Here is an 8147-nt window from a genome sequence, read left to right as displayed (position 1 = left end):
GTTCAAGATTCCTGTTGCTTCACTGGCCCGATATGTGAAAAAAAAGAAAAGAGCTTCATTTCTTCATTTGACTTTATTTATTATATTTGCAATGAACATTTAGTTACATTTCCCTCATTAAAAATGGGTGTCTCAACTGTACCATAGTACTGTCTCAACTGTCCCGTACATATGTACAGTTGAGACAGAGTTGACACAAAAAGCACCTTATTTTTATTCGCTAATTGTGGAAAATGTAAACTACTTATGGGTATTATTGATTGATAATATATTCTACATGCTAATGTAATGTCATGTGGCATTTCATGTGAAAATTAAATTATTTTCCGTATGTATTTTTGTGTGAAAAATCAAAACTCAAAAAGTGTCTCAACTGTACACAGTCTACCCTAATCCAGTCAGTGCCATGATACATGCACACATGTGCTGCTGTCCGTTCCGTTGCAGTGGCGCTCACTGCAAAGCCAGTGACGTCCAGATCCAGCTCCGCCCCTCTGGACCTAATGGGTGGAGCCTGATCTAGTCCAGTTCCACCTCTATGGACTCAATGGGTGAAGTTTTGTTTAGCGATAGTGTTATGGTAGGGATAGGGTGTGGTTGGACCGTCTAGTTCCACCCATTACGTCTAGCAAGGGGGAGGTGGACGTCAAGCTCCACCCACAAGCCTCACGCCCGTTGTTCTCTTGCACCAGTAGCGGTCAGCTGGTGTGCTCTTGTGAAGAGAGGGGCGATCCACGCACCTCCTTATGAACGGCTGATTGGTCGAGCGCTGAATCTGGGCAGGACAGGAAACGGGACGCGAGCAACGCGCAGCAATCTCCGTTCTCCGGGAGAGAGAATGGGAGAGGAAACCGAAATGTGTCAATAGGAGACTGGAAGGATTGAATCGGGCGAATTAATAATTTGCCATTTTGATATAGGCCTACACACTGCGCAATTCACCACCAGGGACGTGGGATATTTATTTTTAGTTGGCCCTACTCTTAAAAAATAATTGTTGGCTGTTTTCATTAGCCTACATAGAAAAATTGCAGAGCTCTTCGCTTCTGGGTAAGTGACCACTATTATCTAATCTTATGTCTGAGACTCTTACTTGGCTTTAACTTGTGCTGCGTTCTGTTAAAGTAGGTCTACATTTGGAAAGCACTGGGGATCGCCAATATCCCATTCCAAAGAAAATGGCTCAGTTATAGGCTACTGTCCTTATGAGAAAATTGCCTGGACAAAAAGGCATGGAGCCTGTTAAAGAAAGGGGTCGAATTCATCTTTGTCATTTGACAATGGGACAGTTCCCACGTGCATAAAAGCTCCCCATCATCAATCAATGAATTTCTCTGGACGGGTTGTAGTTGTTTTGCAGAATTGTAGGCTATAAGCTTGTGTGATTGTACGCTTTTGGCTTCATCTCCAGTTGAGTCAAAGGAAGCCTCTTGTAGTTCTGGGTGTGTGGCCGAGTAGCCTACTGTGACCAACGGATGGTCTTTCATTTTGGTGATGTTATCATGTTATCATGTTACATTTATTCACCACAACACAGGAGAATAAAAAGTCCGTCACGTGTTCTCATAAAATGCTGTAGCCTACTGTATGTTGGCATGATCCTGGGTGTGTTCAAAACATACGCCCATAAATGTAATGCCCCCTTCACCCCACGTTGGTGAAGGGAGTTGTTTTTTCCACGCACTGTATTTACCGGTATGCTTCCATCTCTTCGCTTTAAAATGAATATCACTTGAAACAGTGTTGTCAGCTTGCAGGTCTCCGCCCAGTCGAGCCCGAAGGCAATCGTGTAGTTCTGGATATTAAGCCACACATTTCCATTCGATAATTATAAAGGGTTCATAAATTAATGAAAGCAGTTTATTGATGTTAGTGGGGGAAAGTGCAGTCTAAGATTTCCGGCATGTTTAACGGTCTTTTATTTGCGTGTCGCGTGCGCCGTCGTGTTCATTGTCCTGCTACAGTCACTCTTAGGTCAAACATGTTTTTGTCACGTTTTCCAACTGTTTTTCAACATCGTTCTTAATGTAATTCTTCATCCATATCCATGAATAGCCATTTAACTGGGACTATGTTATGTCCATGTTGCTGTTAAAATTGAGAGTTAAGATAATTGATGTTTAGAATAATCTTGCTACTCCTGTCATTCAGAATATGTTAAACAGGGATTGTCCCTTCCTCACCCGTTTCATGAGAAGGGGGAAACGACATGAAGACCTGTAATTTTGGGGACATTCTTTAAGATGTTATTGTTCACAGACACATCTCATTTTTTATATAGTTTTAACTTAAGTTAAGTTACTTTTTATGACCTCATAGAACATGTCTAATTAATATTGTGTCACAATTGACACATTATACTTATCCTGCATGCATGCATGTAGGACTAAAGGACTGTAAAGAATGCAATGTGACCAAATTCATTGAGGGGTGCCATGCTTTGCAAGTGCTTCTGCTTCAAATAAAAGTTAATGTAGTGAGATGTTGAATCATAAAACACTTCTTTCTTTATTTCTCAATAAGTTCTAGTGCCACTTTTGTTTTGTTTTTAGTCTGTAGTCAACAATCAACATCCTTCATAGGGTAGAATGTGGGATGTAGTCTTTGAATTGTTGACCTCAAGAAAATGAGTACTTAGTCCATGTTTTCCCATTTTCCTCAGTTCCTTGTTCACTACCATGTAGAGAAGGGAATGCATGGTCCTCTGGGCATGAGTGTTGACAAAGCAGTTCATTTTGTATGAAAAAAACAGCTGCTGCTAATGCATCTCAGCAAGGCGAAGAACTAAGGCATATGTGTGTGATCTGTTTAACTAAACATGCTTTTACATTTCATGTCAAATTTGAGGGAGATAATCCAGCTATGTATGGGACACTTTTATACAGTACATATTTTCCAGCTTCTGGCAGCTACGTTTATTTAAAAAATATATAAAATTTCTGCTACTGGACTTTTGCATGTTTTGAATGATTTTGATTTCTTAAGAAGTGTAAAATGGATACTTTGAGTTAGATTTCAGATGTGCACATTTTTTTTAAGAGCTGGGGCTACACAAAAGACTCAGATGTTAGTTGGTGTTATTTTACCAAAGCTCCCCCTCAGAAAAGGGGGCAAACCTTCAAAGAGAACTGTAACCCTCCGTGAAACAGTCACCAGGGAAAGTGAAACCAGATAGGTCCTAAGCAAGGAACCGCAATGGAGCACCTGGAGGCCAGCGAATGCTCTGCTGGTATAAATGCTTGGCACCAGTCATCAGGTGCGCTTAGCCCTTGGCTTTCAGGATTACCAGAGCTACACTCTTCACACTCAGTTGCCTCTGATTTCCCATAAGTAATTTGCCCAACTTTTAGCCTGGTTAAAACCAGACCATTCTCAGTAGTAACTGAGTTATGGTCTGGCAAAGCTCCATAGACAAATCATTTCCAAAGGGGCGTCACCAACGGACGTCACTCAAATGCCTCTGGGCGCAGTTGGATAGACCTAAAACCAATCAGAGCGATCGTCATCGTGTAAAGCCATATGCTTTTTGTGAAGAAAAGATATTTACTTTTGAATGTGTAGCAAAAAAGTAGGCAAGCTTTAGGACATACTACTTCGTCATCTTTATTGGGCGGATCTGTCGCGTGCATCCTGTCACTTAAACTGCCCTGTCAATCATCGTGTCACAGTTAAAATCCTCTAATAAATCTAATTTAATTCCCTACCGTTTCGGAGAGAAATGTAGTAGCACGTTCATCTGCCAGTGGGTCTTTTATGGAGACTGTCCTCATGTGTTTGCAATTTGAATATAATAATGCATTTAAAAGTTGAACAGACGTCGCTCAAATGCCTCTGGGCGCAATTGGATAGACCTAAAACCAATCAGAGCGATCGTCATTGTGTAAAGCCCGCCTCAACGTTTCTGATTGGTGCCGCGATTTCGACGGCATGGAAATGGGCTTGAATGAGCTCTTTGCCAGACTACTTCTCGAGCAAATCTGAATTTGCCGGAAGTTGTCTGGGTTTTCCCAGGCTACCCAACTTTAACTCCCAAACAGAACTGATTAAGAAACTAAGGGAGACAGAAAAACAGATTTCAGTAAATAAAAACATATTATTTTCTTTTGCATATTTAAAACAATGTAATGTAAATTCACCTCATGTGCCTTTGTCTGTTTTAAAATAACCTGTTTGTGTTAATCTCTCATTTCCTATCCACGTATAAAATATTTAATTCAGGAGAAGAATTCAATCTGATTTTACAGTGAAATTGTGAAGAAAATCGATTAATTCAGGCTTTTTGTATTACTTTTATGTGCAGAGCAGAATAAGCTACACATTAGATTTGTCCTTATTAATAGATTCGGTGGTATCATTACATAGAAATCATGGGATAAGTCCTAAACGCATAGTTTAAACAAATGATCAAGGTTAAAGCATATGTGAAGAGGTACAATGCAATACTAAGTTTAAGTATTATAAACATTAACATGCTTTTAAAATAAATCTGCTTTGAAACATCGGAAATGCTTTGTGGAAAGCATGTGCATACGAATAAAATTGACTTGAAAAGTGCATTTACATCGATTTTTAAGGTTAGACCCGGTGTTATTGTTTTGTCTTACAGAGGTGAAATAACAAATGTGTATTTAATCCTTCAAGTATTCAATTACACATCGTCATGTATATTTGGACAGACAGACAGGTGAATAATGTAGCTTGACAATGCAAAACCCCCAGAGTTTGAATCTTAGTGATGATTCAAACATTATTAAGGTGTAGCCACACACTGACTGTCATTCTACCCCAAGTATTGACAAAGATACTGACTCCTCTGCTCTGAACACATCTTATTCCAGTGATTTTCCAAAAGAAATAGGGACCATCTCATATGATGTGGTAGAGTTTTAGAGAGCTGCTCAGAGAACATTGGGAAATTTCAACTAAGGCACTACTCAGTTTGTAATAACAAAAGGCTGGAGTTGAGAATTAGGGGTGCGCACGAAAAACTGAGTATTCAAATTATATTCACTCTGTAAGAACTATTCGAAAAATAAAAATACTATTAGAATTTTGCTTTGCTGGCCGTAAATGCAGTGAATCCATGATAAATCCTGAGCACACAAACTAAAACTCACAGTTATAACTAAATGCATTGGGTGGCTCTGTGGAGTGTGTAAACAAGTTGATTGTATTTGATCACAGAAAGTCGTTTTCTCCCTCTAGGCGCAGTAAACATTGTCGGGTGAAACTGAGTTGACAGTCGACTGATAGTGAATTTTACCAATAAAGATATCTAGGTTGGACCACACCGATAACTGATTAATCAACCGTTAGGTTTTAAAATGGATACTGAATGAAAACAAACATAACACATAAAATAGTGTTGAACATTATTACAAAAATTTAAAAACCGTACTGAACCATGAAAATGACTTGGAAAAACAGAAAATCTGAAAACACTGTCTAAATTGGTCATGAGATGTTTGTCCAACCAATTTTGAAATTCATTAGTAAACTTGCTAGTCTGGCAAGAACAAATGAAGTGGCTCATTTCCCAGATTCTGAACTTTCCTTCTTCCCTTCCATCTGTGTCCCAATAATGTTTGACCTCTCATGACATTAGTGATCTCACCATGACGACAGCTCTACTTCATCCAGCTGGAAAAGATATCACTGAGTGTTCTTCCCTTCCCTCAGAACAGAATTTTCTCATTCAGCATGCTTACATTGGAGAAAGAGAGGGAAGACTAGAAGAAATATACTGAATTAAAAGAAGACTTAATTAAATTAATAGAACAAGGCAATGGGAAAGAAGAATGCATCAAACACAGCATCTTGTTGGCTCATCTGGCATGATGTCATTTATTTAAAAGGCTTAAACTGTCTTGAAATCAGCTGTAAGGCCATGACCCTGCTCTGAGAGCGAATGAATGAAAGGAATGAGATGGGTCAGAGCATATCCGGTCACTGCAAAATCTTTGCTTATTTGTCCACTGACTGCACATCCAAATAATTATGTTTAAATCTTATCCTCTTGAAAATACTGTTGCAATCTGAAAGCAGTGCATTTATATTTTTCTTTGAAAATTTAGATTGTAGGAAACAAAAACTTTAGAATGAAGATATCCTTTTTTACAATATTATATAAGAAATATCTTGTCGTACAGTCTGACGCTTTACTGATGCTTCTGATGTTTGCAAATTAGACATTTTTATGCTGTTTTTAGTGCACTGGCACATGACTTGTTTCACTGTAAAAAAAAAATACATCCCCAAGTCAAAAATTTCAAGTGACCGATAACATCTAAGTTTTTCAATTAGTCTGACGTATTATTTCTCATTGAGCCAATGTTAACAGACTATTGCAACAAGAATTTCACTTGGGCCAATTGAAAAATTTAGATGTTATCGGTCACTTGAAATTTTTGATTTGGGAGGGTTAGAAATTTTTTACAGTGTTTATAAGAAATAATTCTGTACATTGTAACTCTCTCTGCCAGCAGTTTACCAGTAACTAGTCTCATTTTAATTAGTAAGAACTATTTTTAATTTGTTATCTAGCTATAAATGTAAGCTTATTCTGCAAACGCTTAAGTTTCTAGGACAGTTCCTTAGTCTTAGTGATACTGGACTGTGGCTGTGAGAGACCTGAATGTCCAACTGAATGAATTTAGAATTTTAAACTTTTAAACCACTTTTCAAGCTATATCTCATAATTTTTTTATGCATTACAGCTCTTAAAACTGTTATCAAGCTCATGCCTCACTGTGGGAACTAGCTATGTAACATAGTGGAGCTTGAGAAGGGGGTGAAGTGTGATCTTAGTCTTACAGCCATGTACATAAACAATCCAGGGTCATTCGGAATATTTGAGCTCACAGAACACGTGGGCACTGATGGTTGAAGGTCCCTTTGTTGTTTGCTGACTTTTCTGGCTAGGCTTGTGTGTCCCTGTAATGAAGGTAGAAATGTCCCCAGTCATCTAATCTTATTGGATTCTTGGTTTTCCTCAGATAAAATTAGTTTCACAGATAAAGACTACTTCTAGTCTAGACCTGAGCTAATTACACCTAGTTCAAACCTACGTACATGTTGCCATTGATTCACAATTTATTTTTTTGGGGGGTAGGACTAGACATAGCATGTGTTAAAGGGGTGGTTGATTATGATTTCACTTTTTTTAACTTTAGTTAGTGTGTAATGTTGCTGTTTGAGCATAAACAACATCTGCAAAGTTACAATGCTCAAAGTTCAAAGCAAAGGGAGATATTTGCTTTTAAAGAATTCACTTTTTAAGGACTACAACAAACGGCTGGTAGGGACTACACGACATACCTCCCAGGTTAGTGACATCACCAACCCTAAAATTTACATAAACTCCGCCCCCTGAACATGATTTATAGATTTTCAAGAAAGAATATACTAATCAATGACTAGAAGATAACTACACATAAGCTACATAAATTCATCAACTAACCATTCAGAAACGTCCTGTTGCATTCTACATCTTGTCAACTCTTCTTGAGTCTCTCCATCATTGTCTGAATCCGGTTTGAACATAAAAGTTTTAGAAATGTTCAGTGCATGTCCATGTGAATGCAAGCTGTTGAAGCTCCGCCCTCTGTGCCAGCTCATTTGCATTTAAAGGAACAGACACAAAACAGTGCGTTTTTGCTCACCCTCGAAAACTGACAATTTGTACATGCTATATAAAAATATCTGTGGGGTATTTTGACCTAAAACTTCACATACACACTCTGGGGACATCAAAGACTTATTTTACATCTTGTAAAAAAGGCATTATACCACCCCTTTAAGAAAACAGGCTCTATCAAGAGAGGTTCAGATTAGAGGATGGATGACAGATTGTGAATTTTTGGGAGGGTCTGGCCTTGTTAATAAAGGCTTGAACTCTCTCAAAGATTGTCAAAGCAAACTGTTTTTAGTACATACAACAATATTAATTTGAGGGGGAAATATATTTTACTGGACTGCACAGTTTTTAATGTAAATAGACACCAGTTTTACTGATGTATTTAAAAAAAAAAGTATCACCTGAGGGTATCTTAGTTTTATTTTTTTGTAATAATCTTATATTCATTGTATAGCTTTTGTTTTGACTTTTGTAATTTACTTTGTTCTTGTCAGGAAGAATGTCCTGCTGA

General features: G+C 38.1%; 1 protein-coding gene across 5 annotated transcripts in view; it reads left to right on the top strand.

The window, feature by feature from the left end:
- Nucleotides 1-778: 778 nt before the first annotated feature.
- The window catches only part of raph1b (Ras association (RalGDS/AF-6) and pleckstrin homology domains 1b), a 62519-nt gene continuing 55150 nt past the window's right edge, over nucleotides 779-8147 (top strand). For 3 of the 5 annotated variants that reach the window (XM_084095293.1, XM_084095302.1, XM_084095292.1), the window contains exon 1: nucleotides 779-1050. The gene's annotated coding sequence lies outside the window, so the exon portion shown is untranslated. The remainder of the gene's footprint in view (nucleotides 1051-8147) is intronic. The other 2 variants (XM_084095295.1, XM_084095296.1) reach the window with 1 other exon arrangement.

This window comes from Abramis brama, assembly GCF_963993115.1.
Source record: "Abramis brama genome assembly, chromosome: 2".
In the NCBI taxonomy this organism is placed as follows: Eukaryota; Metazoa; Chordata; class Actinopteri; order Cypriniformes; family Leuciscidae; genus Abramis; species Abramis brama.
The sequence above is the reverse complement of the archived record's forward strand: the minus strand, read 5'-3'. Positions and strand labels throughout refer to the sequence as shown.